The 26220-nt window shown below is 47.8% G+C and overlaps 1 long non-coding RNA gene across 2 annotated transcripts; it reads right to left on the bottom strand.

Moving 5' to 3' along the window:
- Positions 1-24065: 24065 nt before the first annotated feature.
- On the bottom strand, positions 24066-24692 carry LOC149127160 (uncharacterized). Of its 2 annotated transcripts, none has more exons than XR_016232134.1 (2): positions 24472-24692; positions 24066-24306 (listed from the first exon to the last, which is right to left on the bottom strand). It is a non-coding gene; the product is annotated as an uncharacterized LOC149127160 (long non-coding RNA). The 2 variants fall into 2 exon arrangements; XR_016232135.1 differs by having other exon boundaries at positions 24066-24363; positions 24472-24689.
- Between the last annotated feature and the right edge of the window lie 1528 nt (positions 24693-26220).

Below are 26220 nucleotides of genomic sequence, written 5' to 3'. Positions count from 1 at the left end.
GCACAGAACGCAGTGTGGCTTCAGTCTTGCTGGGCTCCGGGTGCTATAACCTCATTTTGGCAACGTCAAGACTCTGAGGCCTGACCTGTTGCCATGGTGACACGGATGCGTGGTAAGGGCGGCTGTCCTCTGGACACTGGGGTGCTGGGAGATAGCCCCGGGATCGCCCTGGAGAATAAGGGATGGAAGTGGGGGGGAATGTTGCCACTCTGTGATCACAGGGAGGCTCATGGGGCACATTCGCAAGCATGCGAGACGTGCTGGGGGCGGGGGGCAGAGAGGGTAGTTATTTGTCCTGATGGCGGCTTCCGCCCACATCAGACTTGCACTTGCCAGTTCAAAATTGGACAGGGAAGGCACCAAACACAGGCCTTGCATGAACCAGTTTTGAATTAACAAACAGACATTTGTGGAGTTCAGTGCTTGTTTATAAATATCCTCCCAGTGAGAAGTCGCATCCCCCTGGGGAATAAGAGACGTCCTTTCCTGTTTATAGACAGCCTGGAATAATGGCAAGAACCCAGAGGCTGGGGCCAGCAGGGCTGAGTTAGCAGTTACTACCTGTGTGGTTGCGGGTGAGCCACCCGAAGTCTCGATTAAGAAAAGTGAGATATTTAGAATGCACCTGACATTGGAATATGACGGTGGTCAGCAGATGGCAGAGAAAAAAATAATCTGTGATTATCCTGCTGCCAGTTGGGACTGGGCACAGATCTGAAGACCGAGTCATTCTCCACTCACTGGCTTTCCCGTGGGGCGGGAGAAGGGAAACAGTGTTTAGTCCCCAGCAGAGGGGACCCGACTCCACAGTTCTGCCTGCCAGCATCTTCGATGGCAGTCTGAAAGCTCAGGGCTGTTTCTAAGTCCCATGAAGGATCTCACAAGACCTCAGACCTGGGGCACGGTCCCTGCTGCCGGTTGGTCTCAGGCATCTAGGAAGGCCACAGTGGAAGTTCAAGGCCAACCAGAAAAGCAGTTGGGTCATTTGTTCTGCAGCTGCCGAGGTGAGCACACAGCTGTTTCCAGCCAGAACCCTCACCAGTCCCGTGATCCACAAGCTCATTGCAAGAGATTCCGCTGGCTCTGGGGGAAATCTCTCACAACCAAGTGAATGTCGTTTCTAACTTCAAAAAAATGTATTTTTACAAAAATGATACAGGCACAACTGAACAGTTTGAATAGTGTGGTTCAGCTTTGGCTTATGCTGGACAGGCACCTGCTTATCATCCTTGCCACCACAGGGACCACGCCTTTGAGAGCCCCCTCCCATTTTCCTCCATTTGCCTCAGTTCCTACATGGTGTGATTGATCCTCAGTTTCTTAATTTCCAGTTTGAATGTTTATGTCAATATTGGGATTTAGCCCTTATCTACACACATGCACACACACACACGTGTGCGCGCACACACACACAGCTCTGGTTTGAATCTGGCTTGTCTCTGGCACATTCAAGTTCAATCCCCATTGTAAGGGACTAAGCAGGTGGAACCTGAATCAGGCTCAAACATTGTGCAGAGACGGGGCCCTGGGGAGGCGGCGAGGATTGGGTAAGGTCGTCTCTGCCGAGGCCCCACAGGCAGCACCAGACGGCTTCAGAAGCAGCGGGAGAGACACAGACGGCCACACCTGCTCTGTCTCCGGCCCTGGTGGCTCTGTGCTGCAGAAGACCACACCAGACAGGGCCCCCCAGCCACGCATCTCCAGACCCACGGGCCTAAAGAGGTCCCTTTATAGCTCACGCAGTCTATGCTATTGTGTTATCAGCATCAGAAACTGGACTAATGCATATACATACTCACACACACACACACTCACCCACACAATTCACACACACACTCACACATGCTCACACACAACTCACACACACTCACACACACACTCACACACTCTTCTACTTTGCCCCTCCCTCCCAATCTGCATATCTCACAAGATTTGCTTAAATAAATATTCAGTGTTTACAGTTGTACGGCTATAAACACAACTGACACCAAGCAGCCTGCTGTCCTAGGATTCCTTCCCACCTTCAGCAACTCATTCCCTAGTGCTTTCCTGGAGGGCTGGGGAGTGGGGATAACTGCTTCCACGTCGTGTCTGGCGTTGACTTTCCCCGCTCTCCCTTTGCAAACATGAACAGCACCTGTCAGGTCCACAGTCTGCTGGGTTCACCCCCTCTGCCCTCCTCCCAGCATTCCTGATTTCCCTGCAGGCCTTCGGTGCACCTGGGACTTGTCATCCCAGACCTCGCTTCACAGCACAGAGCCTCTGTGTTTCTTTCTCCTTAGATGCTTCCCTTGTCGGGCGACTCATGCCACCTATGGCTTCCTAAGAAAGGGACTGGAGACCCTGAACGTTCCAAGGCGTCTTACTGGCACCTGATCAGCAACGTGACTGTGAAACTCCTGTCTCCTCATCATCTTTCCTCGTGGTGTTGAGGACATTGCACCAATGTCTTCCGAGTGCCAGAAGCTTCCATCTAGCGAGGTCTGACGCCATTCTCATCTCTGTTCACTCACCTGTTACCGTTGGTTTCTGCTTGGAAACTTAACTTCACCCTGGTGCTGGTGAGGGTGGGCTTCTCTTTTTACCCAGCACCCTCTTGGGCACTGACAGAGCCCTTTAGATCTCCAAATTCTCGTCCTCGGTCCTCGAGGTATCTCAGGTTCTTTCTGTCATGGTTTCTTCCCCGCTCTCTGGTCTCTCTTCCTGGGATTCTTGCTGTTGCGTTTCGGAAGTCCTGAGTTAATTGATTTCTTATTTGTTCTCTCCAGTTTTCATCTTTCTTAAAAACATTGTTTCTTAACTTTATATTTTGTTTATTAATTTAAAATTTTCAATTATTTTATGCATTTCATAAAGATCACACTCTTTTCTCCTTTCCCAAACAACCCTGTGCTCTTGTTTGTGTGGGAACTCTTTCCTCTGCTTGTTTTGCTTGTTGGCGTTTGCTCCCGCTGGGTGCTCTGCTTCCCTCTGGGTTCTCTTTCCTTCCCGCCTTCAGTTTCTTCCTGGTTATTCTATCTGGTCTTGGGTCTTGCCCTTCTGCCCACCCTCACCGTGGCTCACCTGTGAGAGCCGGCGCTCTGGGCTGGGTGGTGTTTGGTGACTGGGGGCTTCGCTGGAGGGAGGCCAGGCTGTTTTCTGGGAGGAACTCATATCAAACCCAGAGGATGTCCCTCCAGTTTGCTGCCCGGACACAAACCTGGCCACCTGGGAGCCACTGCGACCAGGAGAGGGCAGTGATCCCCCCCTCTATCCCCAACTGGCAGCCTCAGTCTTCTCCTGTCTAGAGTGTGTCTGGTTTCATCTGTGCAGTAAAGTCCTCCCCCATTCTGTCTGTGCAACAGGGCAGCATCAGTCTGGAGAAACTTCCAGAACAAACTATACAGAAGTCTCAACAAATGTGGGTGTGCCACTGTCCCCTACCCCAAAGTCCCAGCATGGGTGCGAGGGGCAGGAGCTGGTCCAGCCATTCCTTCCTCTTCCAGATGGGCTCAGGCCCAGTTATGGTTGTGTTCATACATCCACCTTGTAATTCAGTGGCACCTGCCAACCAGGCTAAGGTGACCAAATCAATCCATTTCCCTTTCCCAGCAATGGGTGCAGGAATGGACGTGTCACTTAGTCACACGTCAGCCAAGGAATGATGGCGGAGATCTGCTCGCAAGGTCTCCCTCGCTCTCACACGGGAGACGCATGGGAAGAAGCAGCCCTTTCCCCTTCTTATCTGTGCATTGCACAGACACCCCCCTAGGGTTCCTTGCTAGATGAGGTGATGGATGTTTCTTGTGTAACTACATTGATTGTTTTCTTGTGCCAAGAGTCTTCCTCACTGAGTGTCCTTGGAGGTGAGTAAGCCAACCATCCCTTATGGCCTGCTTATGACCAAAGCAGGTGCTTGGGCACAGGGGTCCAAGCCAGGTGCAGACTTCATCCAGGGAGTCTAACCCTAACCCTAACCCTAACCCTAACCCTAACCCTAACTCCCTGGTCCTGGGGCACACGGTCAGTGCTAGAGGCGGGGCATGGGTATTAAGGTGGTGGAGTCTCCTGGTTAGAGCTTCAGCTCTGGAACCCCAGCTTATCAGCAGGTGCATTTGGCGAGTGACCTGGTGCAGCTCATCCTCTCCTGGAACGGGCTCCTCATCTGTAAGATGACCGTAATCAGTGGGACTTCCTTCTATGCTGCTGGTCTGGAGCTCATACTTGTGCCTGGCACCAAACAAGTGCCCCTGAGTGCTGAGCTCGAGCTACTGCAAACCCTTTGTATGCTGAGGCCCAATGCCATGCAAGTCGGTGCAAGGTCTCCCTCTGTGACTAGACACGGCCACACCAAGGTATCATCATCTTATATTCAATTAAAGTACTGTCCTCTCTGTGATATGTTCAGTTAAGCCCCCAAGACCAACTCTTATTTATAGACTCATGCTTTACAATGTAGATACTTTCAAAGGCTTTACCAGGGGAGGTTATTTTTATTACTATTAATCCCCTATAATAAATAGCATCAAGTCCAGGAACGCAGCATCATAGTCTCCCCAGATTCCTGCCTTCCTCTACATTTACGAGGGACTTAATTTATGTGCCTTTAAATCAGTTTCAGTCTGGGTGGCCACGCTCTCATTTGCTGACTGGTCGATTTGGCTCTGTTTTATAAGATTCCATCCGTTACCGTGTCCGGTTCCCTCGCAGTGCCTGGACTCTCATCCAGCCCTTCAGGCTAGGGCGGGTGAGCTCTGGCACTCACACTGCCGGGGGTTTTTAGTCTCTTTCTTGGGAAGGAGCTCAGAGCTGACTGTGTCACTTCCTGGTCTGGCTCTTCCTGAGTCTTTAGGATCTAGATATGGCCCCTTCCCCAGGAAATCTTCCAGAAATCCGGCTGGGAAGTGGATGGAAGATTTGAGGAGGGGGGATCAATCTGTGAGTTGGGGATACAATGGGGACTCATGTGCATAACTTGGACTTCCCAGGGTTTGCCCAGGCTTCTGTACATGCAGCCTCACTGGGTAGACCATGAGATGGACATGGGCAGCTCCCCTCCCACGGGCCAGGGGTGCCGAGGACACGCGTGCTTTGCTGTCAGTGACACTTTCTTTGGGGCACTCCTGCTGTTGCCTTCAGAGCCTTGCACAGCAGCCTCCCGGCTGCCACTGAACAGGCAGCAATTCTGTGTTCCCCTGACGGCTTGATCACTTTACGCTCGTGAAGGTGGTTGGTTACTGACTGGGAGAACACTGTGGAGGGAGTCTGACCCTTCTCAAAGGGAGGGAGGCACACGGCAAATTCGGGGCACCGGTTAGGTGAGTACTGCGTTCCTGAGGCGCTGGCCATAGACGGACTGGAGGATGTTCCCACTGCCACACGCGTGCCACCCCTCACTCCTTCCCTCCTGGCCACGGCACCTGGAAAGGGGATGGAAACTGAGACTGGGTTTGCGTGCTGTCTGGGGTTGGTTCCACGAGATTCTTATTGTGGAATATGGGACTGGGACAGTGAGAGGCAGGTGGTTGGTAGTGAGTGGGAAGACTCTGCTGTGTGGCCACCGGCTGAGCCAGCTGCGCGATGGCAGGGATCAGATGAGGCTGTGTGAACTCTTGTTGCTCACACACATTGATGCACGTGTGGACAGGTGCTACACACATACATTGATGCACGTGTGGACAGATGCTACACACATACATGGATGCACGTGTGGACAGGTGCTATAAACACACAGTCTCACACACATGGATGCACATGTGGACAGATGCTGCACACATTCACACACATAGATGCATGTGTGGACAGGTGCTATACACACAGGCTCACACACATGGATACATGTGTGGACAGATGCTACAACATGTTCACACACATGGATGCACATATGGGCAGGTACTACACACACAGGCTCATACACATGGATGCATGTTTGGACAGGTGCTGCACACACAGGCTCATACACATGGATGCATGTTTGGACAGGTGCTACACACAGGCTCACACACATGGATGCATGTGTGGACAGGTGCTACACACAGGCTCACACACATGGATGCATGTGTGGATAGATGCTACAACATGTTCACACACATGGATGCACGTATGGACAAGTACTACACACACAGGCTCACACACATGGATGCACATGTGGACAGGTGCCACACACACACACACACACACACACACCCCTGCCTTCCACCTTCTTCATGTTACCCTTTTTTTCTGGCAAAACAAAATACCTTGCCTCAGGTAAGGAGCCATTTACCCATCAGCAATATAGACGAGATGACTGCGCCCTGCTGGAGCCCCATTCCCACGTCTCCTGGGAGCGGGAATGTTTAATGAGGGCAGAGACACAGGCCAAGGCCACTGACATGGGATGTGCACACATCCGGGCCACAAGCTGATTCCAGAGGGAAGACGGAAGGAAATAGGTCTGTTTCCAATTAGAGGAATGGGAATCACACGGCTCCCTCAGGCTGCAATGTATTTTGAGACAGAAACGAGTGCTTGAGTGGAAAAATGAAGACGACGCAGGATCGTCCTTAGAAGAGAGAAGCTGGTCTAAAATGTGACTCTCATCCCCTGCTCCCTGCTGGGCAGGGGTGATGCTGGCCACTTAGCCTCTGCTTGGGTGCCTCCAGGGATGGGGAACCCACTTCCTGTTTTCTCCGAAAGGGGCCTCTTCCATTCCTGGACAGTTTCTAGAAATCTAGCGGCTCACTAATACACTTCTCTCCTGGAAAGAACACAGGGCTGGGCCAGGCCAAAATCAAGACCCAGGGACTTCTTTCAGGCCTCCCACATCAGTGACAGGGGCCCAAGGACTTGGACCATCTTCTGCTGCTTTCCCAAGCCATTAGCAGAGAGCTGGATCACAAGTGGAGCAGCCAAGACTCAAATCAGCATCCAAATGGGGATGCCAGTGCTGCAGGTGATGGCTTAACCTGGTATGCCACAGAGCCAGCCCCTGGCTGCACCACTTCTGATCCAGCTCCCTGCTAATGCTCCTGGGAAGGTAATGGAAGATGGGCCAAGTGTTTTGGCCCCTGCCACAAATGGGGGAGACCTGGATGGAGTTCCAGGCTCCTGGTTTCAGCCTGGCCCAGCCCCTGCTGGATGGAAGATACATCTCTCTCTCTGTCTCTCCCTCTATCTCAATCATTCTGCCTTTCAAAATAAATCTTTTTTTTTGAAGAATGGGCCTGTGACTCCAGCTGATGAAATCACCCCTGGGACTTGGGTTGGAGCCCCGGGGGGAAGCTGCGTTCCTTCTCCTGGTGGTTCAGTAGATGGCGCTGAGCCTTGCTATCATGTCAGGAGAAGGCACCTGGAGAGGAAGCCCACACAGAGGAAAAGAGCGAGGAAAGGCGAGTGACTGCCGAATTCTTTCTCTGGACTTCTGTGCCGTGTGAGTACACTCTCCACTTGGCCAATTTGTGTTTGGCTTCTGAGTTGTGAATGACGGAGGAGACTAATGTGATTAGACTTTTATTACTTTTTGTTTGTTGGCAAGACAGCCTTACGATGTTCCCTTCTCAGTCTTTGTTCCGTCCTCTGGGTCATGTGGCAAGCAGCCCTCTCCTCGTGGGACAGCCTTCCCCTAAGGGCTTGTTCACTGGCCCACGTCGTCACTTCTTGAGTATAAGCATCACCAATCGTTTTCCCTGTTCAAGTCTCTGCCAGGCAGATTACCATGTTCTAGAAGAACATCTCTGCCCACCCCCACCCGCCCATTGCTTCTCTTAATGTGGCACCTGCTTCTGAGCCTTGGATTTCCCAGGTCTGACGGGGTGGGAGCTCACAGGCTGCCCCTGCCCCCCTGGGATGGCCACTCTGCCAATTCAATGGGATTCCGCTCATAGTTTCCATGGCTGTGGAAAACTCTACACACATTGTGATTAGGATCACCTAGCACATGGTTTTCCTGTTAACAGTTGTTGAGAAACTGGACCTACACTTAACCAATCATTTTGAGGTCCATTATCACACAAACTCGAATCCTGGCTTTCCCCACTGGGCCTGGCTTCTCAAGTTGCAGTCCACGGTTCAGGCAGTTTGTTAGAAATGCAGAGTCTTAGGTTCCATCCCAGACTGAGAATCACAATCTGCATTTTTGGTGTGTGCATGTGGTAAATCAGATAGGAGAAGCGTTTTCCTTGCAGATAGCTCTGTTTCCTCCTTGCACAACCAGTTTTTAAAAAGGGTTTTATTGAGGCATAAATCACATACGACATCATTCACCCACTGAAATGTACAATTCATGGTTTTCTTTTTTTTTTTTATTTGACCGGTAGAGTTACAGACAGTGAGAGAGAGAGACAGAGAGAAAGGTCTTCCTCCCAGTGTTTCACTCCCCAAATGGCCGCCACGGCCGGTGCTGTGCCGATCTGAAGCCAGAAGCCAGGAGCTTCCTCCTGGTCTCCCATGCGGGTGCAGGGCCCAAGCACTTGGGCCATCCTCCACTGCACTCCCGGGCCACAGCAGAGAGCTGAACTGGAAGAGAAGCAACTGGGACTAGAACCCAGTGCCCATATGGGATGCCGGCACCGCAGGCGGAGGATTAACCAAGTGAGCCATGGCGCCGGCCCCAATTCATTGTTTTCTAGCACATCTGCAGGGTTGTGCCACCAGCACCTCAATCTAACTCTGAACAACTCTTGTCCCCTTTAATAAGAACCCTGTGTCTATTTAGTGTTCCGTTCTCACTCCTCTGCTAGCCCTCCGCAGTCCCTGTCCCCGTTTTGTGTCTCTGTGGGTGACCAGTCTGGACGTTTCATATAAAGGGAGCTGTGTGGTTGGGGTCTCACAGCGGACTCTTTCCACTGGGCGGGTTGCTTTCAAGACCCACCGGGCGACAGGGCTCCATCTCCCTGTCGCTGCCAGGTACTGTCCCTTGTCCGCGTGGAACTCGTTCTGTTTACCCACTCATCAACTGAGGGACTCTCACTTTTTGGTTCTTATGCATAACGCTTCTTTGAACAGTTGTTGATAGGTGTTTATGGGTGTCTGTTTGCATTTCTCTTGGATATTCACCCAGGGGTGGAGTTACTGAGTCATGTGCTAACTCTACATTTACTTTTTAAAGGAACTACCGTGTTGTTTTCCAAAGCGGTTGCAGCATTTTACACTCCCACGAGCAGTGTCTAAGGGTTTCAATGTGTTCACTTCTTCACAAACACAACTATCGTTTCTAAGACTGATTTTGTGTGGCAGCTGTGAAGTGGGATCTCACTGTGGTCCTGATGTGAATTTCCCTAATATTTAATCAAGCTGAGCACCTTTTCATGTGCCCATTTGCATTGTGCATATTTCTTGAGAAACATCTATTCAAATGTTTTGCCCATTTTTAAATTGAGTAGTCTGTCTTTTTATCACTGAGTTATACAAATTCTTTACTGATTATAGACACAATTCCCTTATCAGCTGTATGGTTTGCAAATATTTTCTCCCATTCTGTGGGTTAGCTTTTCACTTTCGTGATGATGTCATTTGAAGCATGGAAGTTTTTACTTTTGATTAAGTCCGTTGTTTCTTTCATTGCTCATGCTTTGGTAGCATCTGTAAGAGTTCATTGCCAAATCTTGAGTAATGAAATTTTATTGCTATGTTTTCTTCTAAGAGCTTTATCGTCATTGATTTTATCGTCATTGATCCATTTTGAGTTAATTTTGTGAGCTAGGGGTGTGAGCTGAGGGTTCAATTTTATCCTTTTACATGCAGAAATCCAGTTGTCCCAGAACCAATTGTTCTTTCCCCATTGGTGTTATTGGCACCTTTGTTAAAAATTAATCGGGACTGATGCCATGACTCAGCGAGTTAAGACACAACCCATGTAGTCAACATCTCATATGGGTGCCGTTTCAATTCCACTTCTGATCCAGCTCCCTGCTGGATCTGGGAAAGCAGCAGAATATGGTCTATGTCCTTGGGCCCCTGCACCCATGTGGGAGACCTGGATGGGGTTCTAGGCTCCTGGCTTTGGCCTGGCCCAGCCCTGGTCATTGTGACCATTTGGGGAGTGAACCAGCAGATAGAAGATCTCCCTCTGAGAGTAAATAAATTCTTTGTCTCTCTCTCTCCATTGATTTCTCCCTCTTTCTGTAGATCTAAATAAATAAATCTTTAAAAAACTGATGGACCATCAATGCAAGAATTTATTTCCATATTCTGATCTATACATCTGTCCTTATGCCAGTACCACATATTGTAGTAACTTCTGAAATTGGAAAGTGTGGGTCTTCCAAGTGTGTGCCTCTTTTTCAAGACTGTTTTGACTATTCTCGGTCTCTAAAATTTCTGCAAGAATGTTTGAACCTGCTCTTAAATTCCTCAAAGAAAATGGTCGCAGCTGAAATTTTGATAGAGATTTCATTGAATGTATAGATTAATTTAGGGAACATTCCCACCTTAAAAATATTGTCAGTAAATGTGATATGTCTTCTCATGTTTTTAGATCTTCCTTAATTTATTTCAACAACAATTTGTAAATTTCAGCATATAAGCCATGCAAATGTTGCATTTGTTTTGTGAATTGTATACCTAAGTGTTTGTTCTTTTAGATGATATTATAAATGGAATTCTTTTCTTTTTTTCTTTTTACTTATTTATTCAAAGTGTAGAGTGGGTGAGAGAGAGAGAGATAGAGATAGAGGTAGAGAAAGGAGAGAGAGAGAGAGAGAGAGAGATTCTATCTGCTGGTTTACTCATCAAATGCTCACAACAGCCGGGGCCTGGCCAAGCCAGTGCCAGGAACCTGGATCTCAATCTGGGCCTCTTAAGTGGGTGATGGAGACTCAATATTTGGGTCATCATGACTGCATCTCAGGATGCACGCTATTAGGGAGCTAGATGGAATGTGAAGAAGCCAGGACTGGAATCAGCCACTCCAGTATTGGATGTGGGCATTCTAAGCAGTATTTTTACCACTGTTCTAAATGCCTGCCACTGGAATTGTTTTCTTAACTCCAACTTTGAAGTGTTATTGCTAGTATAAAATTACAGTCAGTTTTGGTATATTGACCTTTGGTATATTGAACTGATGTATTGCTGAAAATATTAGTTCTAATAGAATTTCAGTGGATTTCTCAGGATTTCTATATGCAGAATCATGTCATCTTCAAATAGAGTTTTACTTCTGCCTTCCCAATCATGATGGCTGTTCTTTCTTTCTTTTAACTAATGGCACCAACAAGGACAAGTTCAGAAGAGGTGAGAACAGACTTCCTTATCTTGTTTGTGATCTTTGGAAAGAAGCGTTTCGGTTTCTAGTTGTTTAGTTTTTCATGGAATTTTTTTTTGACAGACAGAGTGGACAGTGAGAGAGAGAGACAGAGAGAAAGGTCTTCCTTTGCCGCTGGTCCACCTTCCAATGGCTGCTGCGGCCGGTGCGCTGCGGCTGGCGCACCGCGCTGATCCGATGGCAGGAGCCAGGTACTTATCCTGGTCTCCCATGTGGGTGCAGGGCCCAAGTACTTGGGCCATCCTCCACTGCACTCCCTGGCCACAGCAGAGAGCTGGCCTGGAAGAGGGGCAACCGGGACAGAATCCGGTGCCCCGACCGGGACTAGAACCCTGTGTGCTGGCGCCGCAAGGCGGAGGATTAGCCTAGTGAGCCGCGGCGCCAGCCCATGGAATTATTTTTTTTATAGAAAACTTTTATTTAATAAATAAAAAGTTCGAAAGTACAACTTTTGGATTATAGTGGTTCTTCCTCCCATAACCACCCTCCTACCTCCAAACCATCCCATTTCCTACTCCCTCTCCCATCCTATTCTTCATTAAGATTCATTTTAATTATCTTTATATACAGAAGACCAACTCTATACTGAGTAAAAATTTCAATAGTTTGTACCCACATAGACACACAAAGTATAAAGTACTGTTTGAATACTAGTTTTACCATTAATTCTCATAATACAACATATTAAGAACAGAGATCCTACATGGGGAGTAAGTGCACAGTGACTCCCGTTGTTGATTTAACAATTGACACTCTTATTTATGACGTCAGTAATCACCCGAGGCTCTTGTCATGAGCTGCCAAGACTATGGAAGCCTCTTGAGTTCACAAACTCCGACCTTATCTAGCCAAGGCCATAATCAAAGTGGAAGTTCTCTCCTCCCTTCAGAGAAAGGTACTTCCTTCTTTGATGGCCCTTCTTTCCACTGGGATCTCACTCACAGAGATGTTCCATGTAGGTCATTTTTTTTTTTTTGCCACAGTGTCTTGGTTTTCCATGCCTGAAATGCTCTCATGGGCTTCTTAGCCAGATCCAAATGCCTTAAGGGCTGATTCTGAGGCCAGAGTGCTGTTTAGGACATCTGCCATTCTATCAGTCTGCTGTGTATTCATGGAATTATTACCTCTAGTTTGTTGAGTGTTTTTTTTTTTTAAATCATGAAATGGTATGAATTAAATACTTTTTTTGCATTTATTGAAATAATCTTATGGCTTCTGTCCTTTATTCTATTTATATGGTGTATTACATTAATTTAATTTTTGATGTTTACCCTTGAACCTGCAGAACAAATTCCATGCATGTATAATATATCATTTTATTTGATGTTGTTGCATTTGGTTTGCTGGAATTTTGTTGAGGGTTTCTGCATGTACCTCCATGGTGGCTATTGTTATGCTGGGTTTTTTGCCCTTGTGATGTTTTCGTCTGGGTTTGATAGCAAGGAAACTCCGGCTTCATAAAATGAATTGTAAAGTGTTTCCTCCTTTTCTAATTTTTGAAAGCTCTTGAAGGATTTGGTATTAACTCTTCTTTGAATGTTTGATAGAATTCACCAGTGAATTCCTCTGGGCTTGGGCACATTTTTAATGGGAAGCTTTTAGATTGCTAATTTTATCTCCTTACTTGATATAAGCCTGCTCATACTTTCTATTTCTTCTTGAGTGAATCTTGGTAATGTGTGCTTTTCTTTGGATTTGTTCATTTCAACTTAAGTTATCTGATTGTTGACATATTGTTTTTACATGATTCCTTTATAATTCTTTTTACTTTTGTAAGGTTGGTAATGGTGTCTTCTGTTTCATTTCTGATTTAATAATTTGAATATTTTCTTATTAATTCATTAATCCAACCAATGATTTTTAGGTTTTTTTTGACCTTTTTAAACAACCAACATTGGCTTTTAAAATTTTCTTTATTATTTCTCTATTTTATGCTTTATTAATTTACATTCTCATTTTATTTCCTTTGTTATGCTTTATCAGGATATGGTTTGTTGTTTTCTTTTCTAGGATTTTTTTTCTAATGAGAAAATAAGAATATAACATTGTTTCCGAGTGTTGTTGCAGGGATCAAATAAAGTGTGTGTCTGGCACGTAGTAGGTGCGCAGTTCTTCATGTATTCATCCCTGTTGTTTGGGGCCCATAAATCCAGCCTGTTGACACCAAGTTGAATGATGTTGCCATCCATGGGATCTGGCCATGCTGCTTTAGCTGCGTATCATCTGCAAATCTGATAAAACCTGATCCCAATGCCTACATCCTCCATGCGAATAGAAACAGGGGGACAAAGCAGAAGCTGATGGTATGGCACTGCAAACCTCTTCCTGACGGACATCCATCCATCGGGCACAGGGGTTCAACAATCAATCATCGGTTGTCCACGTCGGCCCTGCTGAACGCCCCAGTGAAGCTGTGTTGTCTGTGGCACGCCCAGTTCCCTCACGCCCACAGCGGGCTGCTGGTTTTCCTTGTCTGTCCTCAGAGCCCCTCCTGAAGTACGCAGGTAGACTGCATTCTTGCCCCCACGTTCCACCCTCCCTACATCCACATCCTCGCCGTAGCTTCCTGCTGAGCGGAGTGCAATCCCACCTTTCACTTTGAAACTGGTCACGTGAGTGTCCTCTGCCAGTGGCAGACAGTGAGTGCCAGAGTGTGCTAGTCCCAAGCTGCAAGTCTTAGGGGTCCTCGCAGGTTTCTGTTCCCCATCTTGTACCCCTGCCATTACCTTGGGAAAAACAGGTGACCAGTCCCCTGGTCCCAAGAAGCATGAGAAATGCAGCCTACTCTGTGTAGCGTGAGGCGGAGCCCATCCAGGCCACCCATGGAGCACAGCCAACAAAGGGCAGCTGCTGCCAGTCAAAGCTGACATCATAGCTGACGTCATAGCTGATACATAGCTGATACACTAGGTGAGACCCATGGGAAGGCTGGCTATGTTTTAATTCACCAGGTGTGAGAAGTGATGGCAGAACCACCTTAAAACTGAGGCTCTGAACTGGTGGAAAGAGCTTCAGGCTAAGGATGGTTTAGCAGGGCCTAATTTAGCTGGCCCCAACAACCCCAGAACAACTCCTCCTCCTCCCTCTCTCTTTATAACAAGTGCCTCCCACTGGCCCAGAAGACCTCCCCCATTTTTCTATAGGTGTGGCATACCTGGCAGGCAATGGTCTTGTCTCCAATGCATTTCCTCCATATGAGAAAACTCCAGAAGATTATTCTTAATGAAATAAGTCATGACAATAACTTACAGCCACTACAAGTAGTGCTGTAGTCAAGACACATTCCCTGGCTTAGATTCTAAGGGGCATGGGTGAAATAAATGTCCAGGATGCCTACAGGTTTTTTTTTAAGATAGATAGATAGATTTATTTATTTATTTTAAGGCAGAGTTACAGAGAGGCAGAGGCACAGGGAGAGGGGGAGAGAGAGAGAGAGAGAGGTCATCTATCCGCTGGTTCACTCCCCAGATGGCTGCAATGGATGGAGCTGTGCGGATCCAAAGCCAGGAGCTTCTTCCGTGTCTCCCATGCAGGTGCGGGAGCCCAAGGACTTGGGCCATCTTCCACTGCTATCCCAGGCCATAGCAGAGAGCTGGACTGGAAGTGGAGCAGCTGGGTCTCGAACCTGCACCTATATGGGATGCCAGCACTGCAGGCGGCAGCTTTACCGGCTTTCTATGTGGCTGTGGCTTTACTATGCCACAGCACCGACCCCAAGATTTTTAAATCTCTTAATGTTCCATTCAAGACAACAGGAGAATGATATCATTATTATATCCACCAGCAGAGGCTGATTCACCGAAGCCAGTAACACTTCAACCTCAGGCTGTTCACTCAGCAGACCACGTTCAAGACCGTGGGAGGGTCCTCAGCAGTGCTCCCACAAGGCAGCTGTTGCAAAGGTGAGGGCGTAACTGGAACCGTACTGTTCTCTCTTGGGCTCTGTCAGTTGGACAAGTGGCCTTGGAGTGGCCAGGGGCGTTCTGGTGTCTGCCAAGGGCGTTTGAGCTGGGGCGGGGGTGCTGGGGTTGGCTGTGGTGGGGTGTATTTCTGTGGTCTGCATCGCTCTCAAGGATAAGTCACCACTGCCTCTCCTGCACAGCAATGGCTCCCAAATCCATCCTCACGGCCCAGGGTGCAAACTCTCTCAGCACTGTGACAGGAAGGTGCCTAGGGCATCCCACTCCAGATGGAGGTGGGAAGTGCAGGAATTCAAGGCCTGAAATACACAGAGACTACGGGGGTCTGCGGGCTAATCCCCCTGGCTGTTGGGCATGTCAAATCCCAAGCCACGGATGCAGTTCTCACCAATGCGTAGTCAACACACACCCACTCACACAGGCTCAGAACTCAGGCAGGCAGGACACACGATTCTAACTACCTTCTAGATCTCTTTTTGATGGGAAGCATGTAACAGATTTGATGAGAATTCCTATGCTACAGGCATAAGCCTGCAGCCATCTTTCAAACCACAAATACCATTGCAACCGCCCATGTGTGAAAGAAACTTGATAAAGGTTTTCCTAAATTTGACAACCCTCCTAAAAATGCATACAATACTACCAAGAGTGAGGGCTGAAGCCGAAAGAAAGCTATCCAAGCTGTCGTAGTTTGAAATAAATCTCAGCCCGCTAATCTAGAGCAAGCAGTAAATTTCCTTTTTCTCTCTAGAGAAAATAGCGTACAATTATTTTCAAAAAGAGACTTAGTAAAAAATTATGCAACCAATCACGGTATCAAAAAAGCATTATGGAGGGGCGGGCGCTGTGGCTCACTTTGCTAATCCTCTGTCTGTGGCGCCAGCATCCCATATGGGCACTAGGTTCTAGTCCTGGTTGCTCCTCTTCCAGTCCAGCTCTCTGCTGTGGCCCAGGAGGGTAGTGGAGGATGGCCCAAGTGCTTGGGCCCTGCACCCACATGGGAGACCAGGAAGAAGCACCTGGCTTCTGGCTTTGGATTGGTACAGCGCCAACCGTGGTGGCCATTTGGAGGGTAAACCAATGGAAGGAAGACCTTTCTCTCTGTCTCTCTCTCACTGTCTATAACTCTACCTGTCAAATAAAAAAAATAAAAAAAGCATTATGGAAGCAAGTCAGGCAGGCAAGGAATTTTTTAAAAAATTTTTAAAAATTAAAATTTTTTTAAAGTTATGGAGTTTCTGGATTTTGTGATAATTTTGTGTTTCTCATCATTTTGTGTTTTGTAATTGTCATCAGGGACATTTGTCATCAAACCTGTGATTGCCAGTAATTTCCTTTCTCATTCTCGATAAATATTCATTTCGTACCAAAGTGTGGATGTATAAATTTATAACTTTTTCCCCTAAAATGTGCCCCTCAAATTGCACGGATTTCAGAGCCCAGGCGTCGGCTTCTGCCCCTACGTGGCAGTGGTCACACCCGGAATGCCCCTTAGGGGCAGCAGTGCCTTCCCAGCAAGCGCTGGGCCCACCCAGGATCACACAGGAGCTGGGGCACCCAGCTCCAGCCCAGCGCTGACCCCTGAGGGCGCCCGGTCCAGGTTGCCAGATTTTTGCTTTTCCAAGAGACACTGACAAAGATGAATTCTACATGCGCGCTCCTGAGCTTGAAAAGTTAGCACACACGTATCGTTTTCACCCTCTCTTGAGAAAGCTTTGCCCTGACTTACTTTGTGAACAATCTCGGGTCTGCGGTGGGGACGTGACTTCCCACAGGCCTCCTGGGGACACCAGCGGGTCAGGACCTGCCATGCAGTAGGGTCCTGTCGGCTGATGCTCCAACGGCTCCCTCCGGCAGGCTCCCTGCCACCTGGCATTAGGGCCTGTGAGAGAGGACCCCCCAGCTGCAGTGCCAGGAGGCTCTGGCAGGCCCAGGCAAGCTGGGGGGCTCTGAGGAGCGAGGGCAGCAGAGGCCGCAGCCGCCAGAGCCAGGACTGTGTCCTCCGGGGCCCTGAAGAGCAGGAGACTGTGGAAGAACCAGGGGATTGCAAGAGTTAACGTGCTAATGTCTGTTGATTATTTTAAGCCCCGTGGAGGAAAAATACATTATAAATAGCAAGGGCCGTAGCAGATTCAAAGGGTAAGTGTATTGATAGCCTTTTCCTCTTCCTAAGATTTCTGATGTGTCAAAACAAGATTATTTCGGGAGCGCGTCTATTTTAATTCGAAAGATTCTCCTCTAAACACGTTTCACGGCGAGGGAGCCTGTCTCCTGCGTGTTCTCCCCTGGCTTTTTCCACAGAAAGGCCAAGCTCTGGTTTCACTCACCTCGTGCCGGCCTCAAGCCTTTCAAAGCCTGTCCGGGCGCCACCGGGCCACCGCGCGGCCACCGTGCACACTAGCAAGGGCCTGGCTTTGGGGGGGCTGGACATTTTAACCCCCCCAGACTCTTTCTTGTGTACCGCTTGACAGCAGGTCTCATTTTGAACAAGGGGCTTGGCAACTTGGAGCTCCCAAAGCTGGACGGATTCATTCAGGGGTACACAGGTACTAACGCACACACACATACATGCACACATAATCCTGCATACACACATGACACATGCATATACACACACCTGTATGCAGAGACATACTCACAGATGCACACACAGACACATACAACACATGCTTCCGCACACACAGACACACACGTACATGTGCACACACATGAACAAATGCACACACATGCACACACATACTCCTGTACAGAGATGTATGCTCACACATGCATACACAGCTACATGAGCACATGCATGCACACACATACTTCTGCACATGTGACACACATGTACATGTGCACATACAGGCACATAGGAACAAATGCACACACACACATGCACACACTCCTGCACACAGAGATGTATGCTCACACATGCATACATAGGCACATGTACACATACACACACACATACTCCTGCACACACAGACACAAGTGCACACATGCACACAAGACACATACATACACAGACACACACACCCCTGAATGCAGACATGTGCACATACATGCACACACAGCCGCACTTGTAAATGTGCATCCACAGACACACACATACACATGCAACACGGATACCCCATTAAGAATGTACCCTGAGACTATGGAAAGGCTGGGCTGTCTCCCCTCTCCCCCACTGCGCTCCCCTCCCCCTCTCCCCCTCTGCAGCACACAGCCAGGAGCTGTGAAGGGCGCGTGGAAGAGGGCGAAAGCTTGACCCGAATGTAAGCACGGGTCCACAAAGGGCATTTTGACTTTTCTGGAGAAGGCTTGGGATCCCGGCCACGGCTGATCCTGGGCTTTGACAAGCTGGTATTTCTTCACCCACGCAGCATAGCTTCCCCTGATCCACAGCCCCAGCCTCCAGCGCCAGCTGCTGAAGTCAGGCTGGGGGCTCGGATTCCTGCGGCTCCTGTTGCTCTCACTGGGATTAGCACAGGGAACGGCCGGCCGGAGCGCAGGGCTAGGGTGGCCTTCTCTTCTTCCAGCCTGGCCGCAGTTACGTCTTTGCAAGCATTTGCTTTTTTAAAAAGTACTTTTGCTGTCTTGCAGACATGTTCCCTCCACGATCTCTGCTTCTCTCTCTCTCTCTTCTCTCTCTCGCTCTCTCTTTCCTCTGCTCTCCCCGGTCGTGGTCCTCATGTTTGAGGCTGCCTGCTCAGATTCTGATTTCTGCTGAGTTTTGAAATTGGATAAATGGTTCCAAAAGAGGAGATAAAGATAGCGCCTCCACTTAGAGTTCTGCTTCCAGCCCGAAGCTGGGTCTGCAGAGGGAGCGTGGGGGCTTCCTGGCAAAGAAGCCCCCTTGGAAGGGAGGGGAGGGGGAATGCACTCATCTTCCTCCCTCCAAGTGAGCCATTATTTAATGAAGATGAATTAAGATTTGACAGTGTTAATGCTGCTGAATTATGAGTTTGATTAAGGGGGTAATCAGTTAGCAAAAATGCAGGCCTGGGAGACCAGTTGTTTATGTGCTCAGCAAATGCAGATCGGTGATTCTCCTCGCCTGTGGTCCTGGTGACTTTGACAAGCTTCGCCTGTTCATGTGTCCTAAGCGCACGGCTGCAATGCTTTACCCATGGTGCAGGAGCACACCTGGGTGGGCCATCAAGGGACAGGTGCTGCATTTTACAGAAAGAGTGAGTCCTTTACAAGGGGAGGTGTGTTGAGGGTGGGATTCTGAAGTGCTGCAGACACACTCCTCATCTTGAGGGTAAGCCGTGGCTTTCTTCTTTGTAAACATTCTCATCAACAGAAATTGTACATATTTATGGGCTACCGTTTGACTATGCAGTCCATCCATACAATGTGCACGGATAAGATCCGTGCAATCAGCATGTTCCCCTGGGGCCGGTGCTGTGGTGTGGCAGGTAGAACTGCTGCCTGTGTGGCCAGCATCCCATGGGGGTGCCGGTTCATGTCCTGGCTGCTCCACTTCTGATCCAGCTCCCTGCTACTGGCCTGGGAAAGGTAGTGGAAGATGGCCCAAATGCTTGGGCCGCTGTACCCGTGTGGGAGACCTGGAGGAAGCTCCTGGCTCCCAGCTTTGGCCTGGCCCTTGTGCTGGCTGTTGTAGCTATCTAGAGAGTGAACCAGTGGGTTGGAAGATCTGTCTGTCTCTTTTCCTTGCTCTCTGTAACTCTGACTTTCAAATGAATAGATACACCTTTTTTTCTTTTAAATGTCCCCTTCTTGGACATTACTTTGTGGTTGGAGGTTTGGAGTTCCTTTCTTCTCTTTGGCTATAAAATAGATGCTACGTTCCCCAGGACCATGGCTGTCAGCCCACTGTGCTGTGTACTGTGAGGAGTTTATTCCATCAAAGTAACTCTGATTTGGGTCCCATTAGCCATGAATTTCTTAAATGAGTACTCATCTGGCAGCTTAGAGAGTCTTTGGATATTTGTTGGTAAAATGCTACGACATCTAGGATTTGCCTAAAATGTGCCGCAGTAAAAACAAGACAAACCGGTGCCTGGGTGTGCTGTGTTGGGAAGAAACGGGGCAACAGACCCGAGAGCCAACGTGTGGGGACTGCTGGAGTCGGAGGTGCAGCAGCCCATTCTCTGCACGTCTGTGCCGGTCGGACAGTGCCCATGCACACATCTTGTCTACACCTTGGTGAACATTGCCTCTGATGACCAGGTAAGCGATGGAAAGAGACCGGCAACACAGAGAAGGAAAGCAGGAAGTGTGTGAGCAGCTGGTAAACAAGAAAATAAACAGATCTCACAGAGCCTGAAAACCTGCTCCCCCTCATTACAGAAATGTCAGCGAAGGCAACAGGATGCCTTTCCCCACCCCGTGCAATGGGCAGCGACATAGGGAGTAAGAGTTCCTAATTCCAGGGAGCATCAGTACCCAGCCACACTAAGCAGCTGCCGGGAGAACAGGCTGGGACAGCTTTTTGGAAAGCAAATTAGCGATGTGATTTCAACAACCTTTAGTGTTTTTCCTAGCCATTGAGCCAGTAATTCCACTTCTAGGAATTTCGCCTAAGGAAACAGTAGTGATGTGTTCAGTGATTTGTGATTTATGTGTCCGATGACTGTGCTAATGTTATTTAGAGGACTGAGAATGACTGGAAAGCACCCAAGCGCCCAACAATAAGCATTCACTTAGATGATTTAGAATAATTAATGTGCGTGTGTATCCGGCACTCACTTATCAAGGTCCCTCTATGTGCCAGACGCAGGGGGTACGAAGATGGATCGGGTACAGCCTTTATCCTCAAGGAGCTGACAGGACAGTGGGGACATGGATAGATAGCAGGTGGCAAAAGGCTATTTATACAACAAGGTATACTGTGGAGTTGAAAACAGAAGTTGCAAGAGATGGCTTTGCTTTATGGTAACATAGGATTAAAATGTTGTATATGTAAAAATGCATAAAAGGAAAGACTGATAAGTAATATGCAAAGTATTAGCAGAGTTACCACTGAGTGCTGGAATGAAGGACGATTTTTTAAAAGTTTGTTTATTTATTTGAAAGGCAGAGTGACAGAAGGAGAGGGAGAGAGAGAGTAAGAGAGACTTCCGTCTTCTGGCTCAGTCCCCAAATGACTGCAACAGCCTGAACAAGGCAAGGCCAAAGCCAGGAGCCAGGAACTTCACCTTGGTCTCCCCCATGGGTGATGAGGTTCTAAGTACTTGAGCTGCCACCTGATACCTCTGTGCTGTGCTTAGCAGGAAGCTGGATCAGAAGCAGAAACGGAGGCGAGCCTTGATCCCAGGCACTCAGGTACGGGATGCAGTGTCTCAGGAGGTGGTTTAACCTGCCACACCACAATCCTGTCTTGTGGGTTGTTAGTTTTTCCTGAGGTTTTTCTATAATTCCCAAATTTTTGAAACTTTCTAGTTTTATTTTTAGTAAGTTAGATCATCACATGGTTTCAAAATCAAAACAAAAACACAGTGGACAGTGAAAAATCTCACTCCCACTCCTACCTTAAATCCTTGCTTTGCTACCACCCCCCCACTCTCACATCAGATGTAATAATTTTTATTTTGTTCCTGTGAATTGTTTATGTAACATAAACAAATGAAATATAGATTCTTTATTCCCCATATAAGATATTTCCCATCTTGCTTTTCTCCCTAAAATAAGTTCTGCTTCTGATGGTTGTGAGGATTGAAGAACTAGCTCATTTTGACAGAGAGAGAGAGAGAGAGAGAGAGAGAGAGAATGAATCCTGGATATATATAGAACCCTGGAGTGTAGACAGTGGAGTGTATACATATGTCTCAGGTACACAAGGATTACCTATAAAAACTAACTAAGAAGCAGGCTATTGTAGTAGGTTTACTACGTATTTCACAGAATCAACGACATAAAGATCACGTATCTGATCCCCAGGCAATAAGGTGAGAAGCAATTAAAACCCCACACACTGGGGCCAGCGCTGTGGCACAGTGGGTTAAAGGCCTGGCCTGCAGCACCAGCATCCCATATAGGCACTGGTTTGAGTCCCGGCTGCTTCACTTCTGATCCAGCTCCTTGCTAAAGCACCTGAAAAAGCAGCGGAGGATGGCCCAGGTCCTTGGGTCCCTGTACCCATGTGGGAGATCCAGAGGAAACTCCTGGCTCCTGGCTTTGGATGGGCTCAGCTCTGGCTGTTGCAGCCATCTGGGGAGAGAACCAACAGCTGGAAGACCTCTCTCTCTCTCTCTCCCCCTCCCCCCCCCCTCTGTAACTCTGCCTTTCAAATAAATAAACAAATCTTAAAAAAAAAACCACACATTTTGAAATTTAAGAATGCAGTTCTAAACAATTCATGAGTCAAAAAGAAAGTAAAGCAAAATTTAAAATACTTAAAAAGGGGCAGAGCTTCCAGGTCTAAAAATTAATGTCCCACCCGAATGTGGCTCCACACATACATTATCTCTAAAATCACTTAAGTCAAGTGGGAGAGGAAATAAAACCACCTACGATCCACACCCTCACATTGCTAGGAAACAGAGACAGCCACACTCTTGATACCCACTCTAGGTTGGTAAATATGTGTGCATTCCAGCAGAGCTCCTGCTGTTGCCACAGATCTGTGGGTAGGAGAGCAGGGGAGGCTTAAGAGAATCTGTGAAAATGGAAATAGGCAGAGAGGGCATGGGCAGAGCACACGCAAAATCAATTCCAGAGAGAAAGCCCAGCAGCAGGTGCATGTCACAGGTGGTTCACAGTGCTCGCCATGATCAGGAATAGAAGTGGCAGCCTCAGAGACCATGGCATCTAGGAGATGGGCAGATAAGCAGAGAGGAGCGATGCCCCATGCAGCTGTAGCAGCTGAGGGAATGCTGAAAGTAAGACAGGAAATGTACCAGTCCTACAGAAATGAGAAATGAACGAGAAGCCACCCCTCTCTGTTCTCGTCACCCACAAAAAACCTGCTTCACTAAACTCATGGAAGAACACATTCTGAAATTGTGAGCCCTGTGCAAACAGTGTTTGGGAACAGGAAAAAATAAAAGCTAAATCTAACGCAATCCATACAAGACTACTAGCTTATAAAAATTCTCTCCTAGCAAACACCCACAAAGTAGAAAAAAGAACAATAACATGATGTTCCAATTTGAATTAAATATACCTAAAAAAGATTTTGGAGATTTAAAAAAAAACAGAACCAGAAATAAAAATGAAACAGAACGAACAAAACATGAGAAAAAAATATAATGAGAATTATCCAAAATCAGGAAAGAAAATGAAGGGGAAAAAAAGCACAATTTCATAAATAAATAATACATTACAAAATGTGAAGGAAGAAATGCATTCAATGAAAACCTAGAAAGGAACCCTAAAGAAAGGAATCAAAACAACCAAAACATCCAACATAATGAAAATGAATTCATGAAAGAAGTAAAATGTGAAGGAGAAGGGTAGAAATGGAAGATGGACAAAGAAGTTTCAGTCTACAGGTAATTGGAGACCCTGGAAGTAAATTAGATCAAATCCAGGAATAAAACAAATATTTAAAGCTCTATTCAAGAATAATTTTCAGAAATGTGAGAAAATTAAATAATACAACTGAAAGGGCCTATTCTATTGTCAAGAACCACGAAGGGTCTTATATTTTCTTCTACTTACAAGCTAACAAGTTCGTTTGCTACAGTTGTATAGATACCGTGAGAAAACATGGGATTTCTGGGCCAGGGGGCAGAGACAGCTTCTCGGCTACAGCGATCGCAGTGCCCAAAGGATTGTCATTTTTGTACTGGTTCCTTGTGCTCCAATAACCACAGGGTGCTGCAGAAAGGCCTGGGTGACATCTGCACCCACAATGTTCTAGAAGAAGAGCTCCGAGCTTACGGAGCTCAGGCAGGAAGTGTCTTCCCTTTGCTCCATATTCTTGGACTGGGTACTACACACACCCTTCGTTTGTCCTGGAGGGAGGCATTGGCTTTTTTTTAATATTTTAAGATTTATTTATTTATTTGAAAGAGTTACACAGAGAGAGAAGGAGAGGCAGAGAGAGAAGAGAGAGGTCTTCCATCTGCTGGTTCACACCCCAGTTGTCTGCAGTGGCTGAGCTGTGCTGATCCAAAGCCAGGAGCCAGGAGCTTCTTCTGGGTCTTCTATGTGCATGCAGGAGCCCAAGCACTTGGGCCATCTTCCATTGCTTTCCCAGGCCATAGCAGAGAGCTGGATTGGAAGTGGAACAGCTGGGACTCGAACCGGCGCCCATACGGGATGCCGGCACTGCAGGCGGCAGCGAGCCCCAGGGGACATTATCTTTAGAGAGTATTTGCTACATCATCTTTCTTGAAAAGACAGTCCAAAACAAATGACACTCAGTGCCTCACTCACCATATGTTTGGAAACATGAGCAACCGGCAGAGAAGTGTCTCCCAGAACATGAACTTGGAAAACCGTCCTGTATGATTCAATCTCAAGTCTGAAACCTGTCCTAGGAACACTCTGGGCTTTAAAGACAAAGACAAATCCCCAGGGACTCCATGCAAAGCTGTCAGAATTACTGAGATGCACAAGAAAAGTCGGCTCTCACCAGCCTTCTCCAGATCCACACTGCATGGCTTTATTTGGAAATGGGATCATTGCGGATATAATTAGTGAAGATGAGGTCACGCTGGGCTAGGCTGGGCCTTTAATCCAAAATGACCAGTGTACTTAAAAGAAGACAGACACAAAGGTGCAGGCTCCGAAGGTAGGACACCATGTGACAGTGGAGGCAGACCCTGGAGGGATGCGGGGACCAGCAAGGGGATGTCTAACTAGTGCCCTGAGGTTAGAGAACTTTCTCCCCTGCAGGCTTCTGAGGGAGCGTGGCCCTGCCAACAACTTAATCTCACGCTTCCAGTTCTCAGAACAAATTCTGTTTCTTGAAGCCACCTGGTTTGTGGTGTTTTGTTACAACAGCTCTTGGAAACTAATGCAGATGGATACTTCCTTCACGTGGTATATAGGGAGGGAAACACAAGAGGTGTTCCCACTAGAGCAAAGGTGTCCACTATTTTTTTTTAAAGATTTATTTATTTATTTTAAAAGCAGAGAGAGAGAGAGAGAGAGAGAGTGAGTCTTCCATCCTCTGGCTCACTCCCTAAATGGCTGCAACTGCCAGAGCTGGGCTGATCCAAAGCCAGGAGCCAGGAGCTTCTTCCAGGTCTCCCACCTGGGTACAGGGGCCCAAGGACTTGGGCCATCTTCCACTGCTTTTCCCAGGCCATAGCAGAGAGCTAGATTGGAAGTGGAGTAGCCAGGACTTGAACTGGCTTCCATATGGATGCCAGCACTGCAGGCAGCGGCTTTACCCACTTCGCCATAGCGCCGGCCCTTACTTTCTTTAATATGGCTGAACATTGTCCTTGAGGATATAGCCAATATAATTACATGAGAGTAAATATTTAAAGGCATAAGAATTTAAAAAGAAGTGAACCTATCTTTGCATACACTTACCAGTCAAAGCCAACATTATACTTCTGGGAACGTACTACAGAGAAATGTAAAAACCTACACATGGGCAGTACAGCCCAGGGAGTTATGCTGCTGCCTGTGACGGCTGAATCCTACAGAAACTCTGGTTCCAGTCACGGCTGCTCCACATCATATTTGGCTCCCTGCTAATATGCTTGGGAAAGCATTGGAAGATGGTCTAATACTTGGTCCCTTGCCACCCACATGGGAGACAGGATGGAGTCCAGCTCCTGGCTTTGGCCTGACCTGGCCCTGGCTGTGGCGGCCATTTGAGGAGTGAACCAGTGAATAGAGGATCTCTCTCTTTTCTCTCTTTCTCTCTGTAACTCTGCCTTCAAATAAATCATCATTCCATATTATTCTACTCACTATAAAAAGGAACTCAGCAACTTGGATGAGTGCAAAGGTAATACGTTGAACAAAACAAAATCAACCTCTGAAGGTCGCATGCTGTGTGACGGATTCCATGTCCAAAGTTGCGGTGACTATTCCTCGCCACCACCGGAGAATTAGGCAGGCTACCTGCAGCTTGCCTTGGCCGAGGAGGGGAAGTGGCCACCCGCCACTCAGCCTTCCCCAAACCCGGGGGACAATCAGGAGTGGTGGGGAGCCCAGTCGAAGCAG

This window comes from Oryctolagus cuniculus, chromosome 4, assembly GCF_051225735.1.
Source record: "Oryctolagus cuniculus isolate XC-2025 breed Fujian yellow rabbit chromosome 4, ASM5122573v1, whole genome shotgun sequence".
In the NCBI taxonomy this organism is placed as follows: Eukaryota; Metazoa; Chordata; class Mammalia; order Lagomorpha; family Leporidae; genus Oryctolagus; species Oryctolagus cuniculus.
The sequence above is the reverse complement of the archived record's forward strand: the minus strand, read 5'-3'. Positions and strand labels throughout refer to the sequence as shown.